Source organism: Eucalyptus grandis, chromosome 1 (genome assembly GCF_016545825.1).
Source record: "Eucalyptus grandis isolate ANBG69807.140 chromosome 1, ASM1654582v1, whole genome shotgun sequence".
Lineage (NCBI taxonomy): Eukaryota > Viridiplantae > Streptophyta > Magnoliopsida > Myrtales > Myrtaceae > Eucalyptus > Eucalyptus grandis.
This window is the reverse complement of record NC_052612.1, coordinates 35,216,698-35,225,651: the sequence shown is the minus strand read 5'-3', so window position 1 is coordinate 35,225,651 and position 8,954 is coordinate 35,216,698. Positions and strand designations below refer to the sequence as shown.

At 43.3% G+C, this 8,954-nt stretch overlaps 1 pseudogene; it reads right to left on the bottom strand.

Moving 5' to 3' along the window:
• Positions 1-5,116: 5,116 nt before the first annotated feature.
• On the bottom strand, positions 5,117-6,174 carry LOC120291512 (annotated as a pseudogene).
• Between the last annotated feature and the right edge of the window lie 2,780 nt (positions 6,175-8,954).

Sequence of the window (8,954 nt, the reverse complement as noted above, 5' to 3'; positions counted from 1 at the left end):
ATAAGTCACTTGTTAAATTCAATTACGCATGATACGACACGACAAGGAGAACGGCAAAACTTTCTTCATCGGGCATTTTACGAGCGTCGCCAGGACGCTCATTGACTAGATTCCCTACACCTCGCGTCGCAAATTTTCCAACCCCGGTCGTACGGACCAGCCGCCCGCGTGCGAGCATTACGTGGAAAGTCCCTTCACTTCTCGCAGCCCCTGATTCGTTCACGGTTCAAGGCGATCCGGTGGTAGCGACACTGCGAGGAGAAAAAGGCATCTCTTGAGACCATCAAACGTCTGTCTGCTAAAGGAATGGGACTGTTGTCGCCCCTGGGTCCTTTCCACGACACTGAATTCGAGAACTGGACTAGGCTCACGAATCTGGTCAGCTCATGGCCCCGCCGCCGCCCTATAAATTAAGCCCGCATATTACTCTGCTCTGGCAGGCTGCTGGGGCCGTTGGACTTTGCATCTCCTTGTCGCTCTTTCTTCTTCGCACTCCATCTTCTCTCTTCATGGCAGAGAAAAGGTATACTCATCTTTCCCCTCTTTCTCGCTTTCGTTGCAAAAGGGTCGTGCTTCAGTGATATTTATTTTCTTCTGTAACCTCAGAAAAAAAGATTTGCTTCTGCTGATTCCTGTTTAGAGAAATTTTTCTATTAGAAATGTTTAGAAATGTGTTTTTGTCGACTTAAGAAGTGGATCGGCAGCTCATGAATATTGATATAAGGGACTGATTTCTTTTTTTCTTTTTTTTTAATAGTCTTTATGGAATGTTGTGAGATGACCTTTTTCATAAATGCGTTTGAACTAATGCATTTTTGTTGAGAGCTTGAATTTTGGTCTTTACATATGCTTTGCTCATCAATCTCGCCAGAAAGAATTATATTAGACTTTCCGGTTTAAATCGTTGCTTGAAGTTTATGAAATTTGCCTGCATGTTTAGTTATGTAAACCCTAGGAAAGTATTCATTTCCCAATCCATGTACATTCTGGTTCCCTCCCAATCCACCTGCTGATTTGCAGCAAGATTTCATTCCTGATGCTTATGGCATCTCACCTCTTGGATTCCCAAGTCTTTTGGGTCAATCTTACTTGAGCTACTGCCAAGAGAAAATTCTGAGACATTTGAGAAAGCAATGACGTTGACTGACTGGTTCATCAGCCGTGGGCGTGCGGGCTCCAATCATCAAAATCTGCTGCGTTCTCTTTCAAGTCAACACGCATAAGAAGTCACCTTCGATCATGATAATTTAACTCCATAAGATCTCTGTACATGATCCGGCTTACATCCCCTTTTGTTTATGGTCACGCTTTCATGGAGATTTCACGCATGGGCCATCTCTACTCTAGGCCCCAGAGCTTCGTCATTGCTGATTCAGTATTTATCCCAAATTTTGTCCACTAGTCTCCAGCCATAGTGGCACGGCCCCAACATGTTTTAACTCAATAATGGCGATTGATTTTATTTGCAGCTACTATTGAACAACTTGCCAAATCCCCGCAGATCTAGCATGTCGTCCTTTTTATTTTAGCAAGGCCTTTCTCACGATTGATTGTGCCAATAATGCGATACAGGTTTGAATAGTTCCGAGTGATAAGTCCCGCTTGTTGATCATGGGTTAACTGGTCGCCAGCCCGCCCCTTCTCGTCGTTCAAGGGACTCGAAGAAAGTAAGTTTCAGCTGTGTTGAAGCGGTAGATGCATTTGCATGGAGTACTAGTTCGGAGATGCTACGATGATGAATGGAGTCGTAAAGTTGTTGCTAATCGGTTCTGAATGTGCGTGCATTGGCCTGATTCAAATATGAAACCACGAGAGATGGACAGAAGCTGAAGACGAAAACCAAGGAAATGTTCAGGATGATGTTCAGGAAATGTGTCTGATTTGTGACAAGTTCTTCGTAGTCTGAAGCATTATCTGCACTGGATTCAGGTCTCTGAACAACAATTTGTTTGTGGACGCTTATTATTTCAGCAGTTCCATCTGCTCTCTCGCACTTGAATGGAACCTCAGAAAACTCGATCGTTAAAACGGCACAGCATTGCTTGGAGTTGTAGGAGTTCGTCCTCGACCATGACAAGAAATAAAGGATTCGTGCAATGGCACTTGGCAGAAATTCTTTCACCGTGCAACGTTTTCATATGCCGGGTCGCACATCCACCATAAAATAGAGCATCAAATAGGAGCTGCCAAGCTGCTTGGAATGACAGATTGGGATACACCCGGTTTGTTCATCCGTGGCGCGGCTTCTCTCGACGACATGCCTGTGGTACAAGTCGTCCTCATCTTCCATGTGAAGAGTTCCCCTTCGTGACTTCAAATGTGTTCCGACAGTTATTCATTATGTAGTACTTTATTGAGACTATGGTGAGTTCGATGCGAGTAGCGCAAGCTGGCGACAACATGTTTGCCTACTCAGGTCTTCTCAGCGCGAGATCGTGCTTTTTTTTCCCTTGTGTGTCGTCAGTTGTCATAAGTATTTACCACTTCTCATGCACAATAACAGGAAATACATACTGAATTGGTTGGGTTCTCTCTCCCCTTATCTTCTAGCTCCTTGTCTATTATTAGCCGCGAACACCTCCGTCGCGAGGGCAGCTCCTGAACACTCGGCCTTTACGGACTCTCAGGTTAATCACTCACTCGATAATGAGTTTTCCTGCCGCAACGCAAAGGAAAATAGCTTGTCTGGCTTTAGAGTTGCATACGGCGGTTCATGCTCCCAGAAACTCTTCTATGTTATGGAAGTCCAAAGGAGAATGAGAGGCATGATCATCAATAGAGAGCCTCTATGGACCTCTGTTTTGCCCTCTTCTTGGGCTATACAGAGGAAAGTTCATGCTCACCATACAAGCTTTCCCTTCTAACGCCATCGATAAGGACTGAAGCGTTAGGGACGACCATCAATGGCCAGACACCATTCCGGGTGGAAAGACTTGGCCAGGCTCAATTAGGATACAGTTAATGCCGGTGGCTCGTTAACACGATATCATTAGACAACCAATTGGACATACTCGTCGTAGGTTTCTTTTAGCATAGTGAGTGAATGAAAAGGCACGGTTGATCTGACGTTACAACCACATCTTTCACACAATAAAAAGAGCTCCAATGAAATGCACCCTTATCTATGGTTGAAGTTGATCGAGACAGGCAATTCTTTCCCGAGGGAATACATTCCAAGCAAATCACCCTCTTGGACCCTAAGATCTACACGATTCATCCTGTAACATGCCTAGACCTGTCAAACAGGTGGATTGAGTCGAGTCATAATCAAGTCAATTCAAATTGACCTATTAACTCGTCTATAACCTGTTTATTCAGAATGCAAATCTAGTTACTTATAATCAATATCTGACCAGACTTATACTAATAAAATACTTCCATTTTAATCTAATGTAGGAAAAATCATATTCAAATTGAAATGAGAATGAAGATAAAAGTAGATTGGATCTAAGTTAATTGTAAACTCACTTGCGACCCATTTATAACTCACTTAATAATCATATTATATTTAAATCCATTTACTGAATATAATTAACTCATATATTAACTCAATCAATCATTTATGAGTTAATAAATGGGCATATAACACATTTTGACAGGTCTAAATATGCCCAATCTTGTTTTTCTAGTAGACCTCATTGTCACCCCTTCGTTGTGTCTTCTTCTTCTTCTTGGTTTTGTGGGGAATGGAATGGAATCAATTGTCTCTACTTCGTCCTAGCCCAATGAATGCTATGTTTTGGTTTGGCTTTTGGGGAAAACCGAAGTCAAAGTTGGTGTGTGTAGCCTGTCAATAAGCCCATTCAATTCATTCCGGTTGCATTTTAACACAATATCATTAACAAATCAATTTGATATACTCATCAGGGGTTTCTTAAAATAGTAAGTGAATGAAAAAAGATACGATCAATATGACGATAAGATCTCACCTCTTTTACACGATAAGAGAGTTCCACGAAATGTACATTTTATATGATTAAAGTTGATCAAGACAAGCAATTCTTTCTCTAGGGAATATATTCCAAGCAACATCACCCTTTTGGACCCTCAGATCTACACGATTCTTCCTGTATTATGCACAATCTTGCTTTCCTAGTTGGCCTCATCACTACGCTTTCGTCATCTTGGTTTTGTGGGAAACCGAGCGGAATCGGTTGTCTCTATTCCGTCTTAACCCGACGAATCCCGCTTTTTGGTTGGGCTTTTGGGGAAAGGGGAAGTCGAAGTTGGGCATCGCCTGTTTTAGAAAAGCCCATCAATTTGCACTCGGGACTAAGCTTAGCCCGTCCAAATCCAGACAATTGTATTTCGATTTTTACGTCTGACATAATAAAAATCAACCACGATAGTGACCTGAGTTGGTGGACCCTCACGTGAAAAGTGGTGGTCTCAGACTCTCAGGTCTGATTCCGCCAGCACGAGCCACCTAACTTCGTGAGGGTTAGTTCTCTATATTTTTTCACGCATCATATTAAATAGCCTTCCGCGTCACTGTACGCAATACCCAAGAGTCCAAAGTCCTTTAAAATATCATCTCGTATTTCGTGACAAAATACAAATATCATTTTCGAAATTTGCAATTACAAATCCTTACTCTTTCCATTGATTTCAAGTTACATTTCCTTACTTTACATGGTATTATCGATTGTCATTTTCGTCGTCCCCAAATTAGCGCATTCTTGATATAGTATTTCCATTTTTTTGCGCAAGATTTCGGACATGCATGAGAGCAAATAGTATCTTCAGATTATAGAGCCAAATATAGGTTTTGAATCTGTGAGAAGGGTTTTAAAATATTTTCTTTTTAATATAATAATGAAAGAACAAAAGAGAGGCCGGGCATTTGCGAGCGGCAGGACCCTGGTTTCTGATTGGTGAGATGGGTAATGGAATCTTCCGCACGGCTCTTCCGATGAGAACAGCTAGTTGCGTTAAAGAATCTCCAATCATCCCGACCCCAATCGATTCAAGAAAACGATATCTCACGGCCTGAGCGATCTTTCCAAATCGAATGCAACAACAAACTAGTAAGTAGCAACAGCTGTTCGAAAGGGAAAGATTGGAAAGCCAATCGACAAACCCCGCGAGAACGTCAAGAAGTGCAGAAGATGCGGACTGATCGAACGCGAGAGAGATGGGTTTTCATTTTCACTTTCAGAACCTGCTCACTACAGATGTCGATGGCGGCAGCTGGGACTGGTCCCTTCGAGTTCGATTATTCTACGACAAGGTGAAGAAATCAAAAGATCAAGAATCGGACGAGAAAGACAAACCACTTTTTGTTCCTTGGTTCTTTTCAAGCCTTCTTTGCCTTGGGTTTCTGGATAGGGAACAGCAGCTTGAACGCCCACCGGCCAGGCCCGCACCCACGAAGGGGCAGATCCAGTAGACGTAGAATTGGTCCACGTGTTGTGCCGGTCGTTCACGAACGCCCACCCGTACGCGTTCGCCGGGTTCATCGCCGGCCCGGTGTAGCTCGACCCGACCATCACCATCCCCACCGTCGTCATCGCCACCAGCCACACCTTCACCAGCAAGTTCCTCGGCCCCTTCACGAATATCACCAGGACGGCGAGGCTGATGGTGAAGGTCAGCGCGCCCTCGGCGGCGGCGCCCGCGTGCGGGTCCACCTTCAGCGACGGGCCCCGCAGCATGTGCTTGTACCGGGCCGGCATCAGCAGCAGGATGGCGTTGGCGCCGCCCACGGCGCCGGCGGCCTGGGCGGGGAAGCGGACGGCCATGGCGAGGAGGGAGGCGTCGGGGCGGAGCCCGGCGGCCCGGAAGGCGACGGTGGTGGCGGGGTTGAAGCTGGCGCCGCCGAGGAGGGCGCCGAGGACGCTGAAGAGGAGGACGAGGGCGGCGGCGAGGGCGGTGGTGATGAGGAGGCCGGCGAGGGACTGGGGCGGGACGGAGAGGGCGGTGGCGGAGAGGTAGGTGAGGGTGCCGAGGGTGGAGACGCCGGCGACCCAGAGGCAGGTGAGGACGGCGTCGCCGGCGGCCGATCTGAGGAGGCCCATGGCGGCGGCTTCGGCTTCGGCGCTGCTTCGAGCTCCAAGGCGGCGCCGAGAGCCGAGATCGGAGATCCAAGAAGAGAGGAGGAGGAGGAGGAAGGAAGAAGAAGGAAATGGGACAAGCAGCGAATACGCAGAATCTTTAAAAGGAATCGGACGTGGGAGATTCGGACCCATTATCGTGTAGCGGCGAGGTATTAAGTAGTCCTTGTCGACCAGTAGCAGCAAAAGAAACATGTCGAAATCTTTACATAAAAAATAGAAATAAATCCATGACTTTGCAGGCAGATTATCATCCACGCCGTGCGTAAAATAAACTCTTCGAAAATGGAAAATATCCTCTCCTATGCTTTGGTTAGGTGATTCATGAGTCCAGACCCACCACTGATCTCAGATGGACCAAAAACTAGTGATCGGGTTCTTCCCACGTGCCGCAACAACAAGAAAAGTTGCCAGCCCGCGTCCTCGTTAAAAGTTAAAAGTCAAGACCGGCGTGCCGTACTGTAATAAGGGGGTAAGGACGTTTGAAATTCTGAACAGAACTCTAAAACGTTTAAAAGGTATAATTAAATCATAAAATTTGTTATGATTGATTTAAAAAAATTTCAAAAATACAATTACTTAATTATATTTTTTTTTCATAATTTTAGGACTCGATTACTTTTTTTAAAATTTGATTATACTTTCGTGATAAATTTTGATGCTTTTAATGGATTTATCTCTTTATAATAATAATGATAGCATTAGTAATAGTAATAATAGTAATAACAACAATAATAAATAATAGTCACATTTGTCTAAAATAGGCAGTGATTCGATGGGATTAGGTAGATGGACCATTCTTGCCGAAGGCATGAATGAAGCCTTTCGGTAGGTAGAGGACGATAGTAATACTAGTGACCCTCCTGCGTTTTTCCATTAAACCCTGGTAAATGGTTAGGTTGCAATTTTCAGGGTCCAAGGACCATCCCTCGTGCCCCGTTGCAAGGTCGGGTCGCTCTCACTTTGCGCTTCTTGAAGGACTTTTTTATTTGATTCTGACCTCCTCGTCCTCTTTCAAGAAAAAAAAGAAAAAAGAAAGCCTAACTTTTTAATTCAAATAGATTTTAAAATTGCAGCGCTATCGACGAGAGTGAATATTCCATTAAATTTTATCAATTCCAATTTTTCCTTAAATTTTGTAGGAAAATAAGCACACAATAAGTCACCAAGTTGTGCACGACGCCACTTCTGGTGCCAAAAGTTTTGCCGGATCACTTAAATTAAATGGAGAAAAACGATCACGTTAGTGCCACCGCCGCAAATTCCTAAAAAATAATTACGTGGCATTTTTATTAAAAAAAAAAAAAAGTTGCTCGGCTTTTTAAACGACGTTGTTTTCATCCTTTCAAGAAACGACGTCGTTTTGCTCTTATACGTGGACACCTCGCAAAATGACGCCGTTTAGCTCATACATGGGTTGAAATTAGGTTAGGGGTTTCTCCTCGCCGCCTCGACCACCGTCGCTGGCCACCATTGTAGATGCTCGACCAGGTGAGCGAGGAGAGAATGAGATTGTTGCTCAAACAAAAAATGGCAGAAAGAATAGGAGGAAGAAGAGGGGTTAAAGGTGCCGCAACCGGTGCGTCGCCGCCGCCGGTGCCGTTGTTGGTGCTACATCAGCGCGCCGGTGTTCTTCTGTGGTGTCGTCGCCGCTGGTGTCGCTCTTCAAGGAAGAAGACGATGTGCCTCCTCTCTCTCTCCCTCTCTCTCTCTCTCTCTCAATTTGGGGATTTAGGGTTTTGATTTAGGGGAAAGAAGCCAAACGACGTTGTTTTTGTGGTTTAGATGCTGATTGTGCTCTCCAGCAAGCCACGTCATCCTAAAAAATTAATAAAAAAACATCACGTTAGATTTCCGGCCGATCAAATTGGCGTTGGCACCAAAGTGAGCGTTTTTCAAATTTTTTAGCACTTAAGTGATTGGACAGAAGCTTTTGACACCAAAGTAAGCGCCGTACACAACTTATGACACCATTAGTGTACTTATCCCAATTTTGTGTCTATGCTTGCTTGCTTTCTTCTTGGATTTTCCCCACCCCATTGTTTTTGTATTGATCTTTTGAATGGGAGAATATTTATCCAGCTGGAATATAGTTCATACGATTTCATGATGTGACTCATTTGATGACTTGAAAATGTGTTGATAAAAATGAAAAAAGAAAGGAAAAGAATACGATGAGGAAACGTCAGATACGTGGTTGCTCAGTTGGGACAAGTAGAAGATGATCGACACCCGGTTCGGTCTTTCACCTGAAACTCTTTTCGTCTATAATAAATAGCCACGCCTAGATCATTTAGGATGCATTTACTTTGCAAAAGATGAATAATTTGAAAATTAATTTTCTCAAAAATAATTACTTATAAATGAATGAACAAAAAATTATTATCTACGAAAAATATTTTGAAGTAAATTATTGTTAACAACGGAAATATTGTTTATTAACTAATTATTTTAAGCGATATAAGCAATCACTTTTAGGAAAATATATTTTAAATCATCATTTTCTCGAAATAAATTGAGTCTTACTTGACTTGTTTATTTCAAGGAATTAATAAAATTTATTAGGGTGAGCATTGGTCCGGGGCTAACTCGACTAACCCTAAACTAACTTAACCCTATTGATTCTCGTTTGATTCCTGGGGAAATTGGGTTGGTCTTTGGTCCTGAGATCCCCAGATCAGTACCGTATGGGTTGATTATCGGTCTTGGAAGTTTAGGGTTAGTTCAACCCGAACTAACCAGCACCAATCATAACTATATATATTATATATCTAATATATTTTTATATTTTTTATATATTCTAAAGAAAAATCATAAGTCAAACAGCGTCAACAATATTAAATGGCTCCTATAACGTCCTTCTCCAAACTTGTTATATTCTATCGTTTTTGTCCTCTTAGT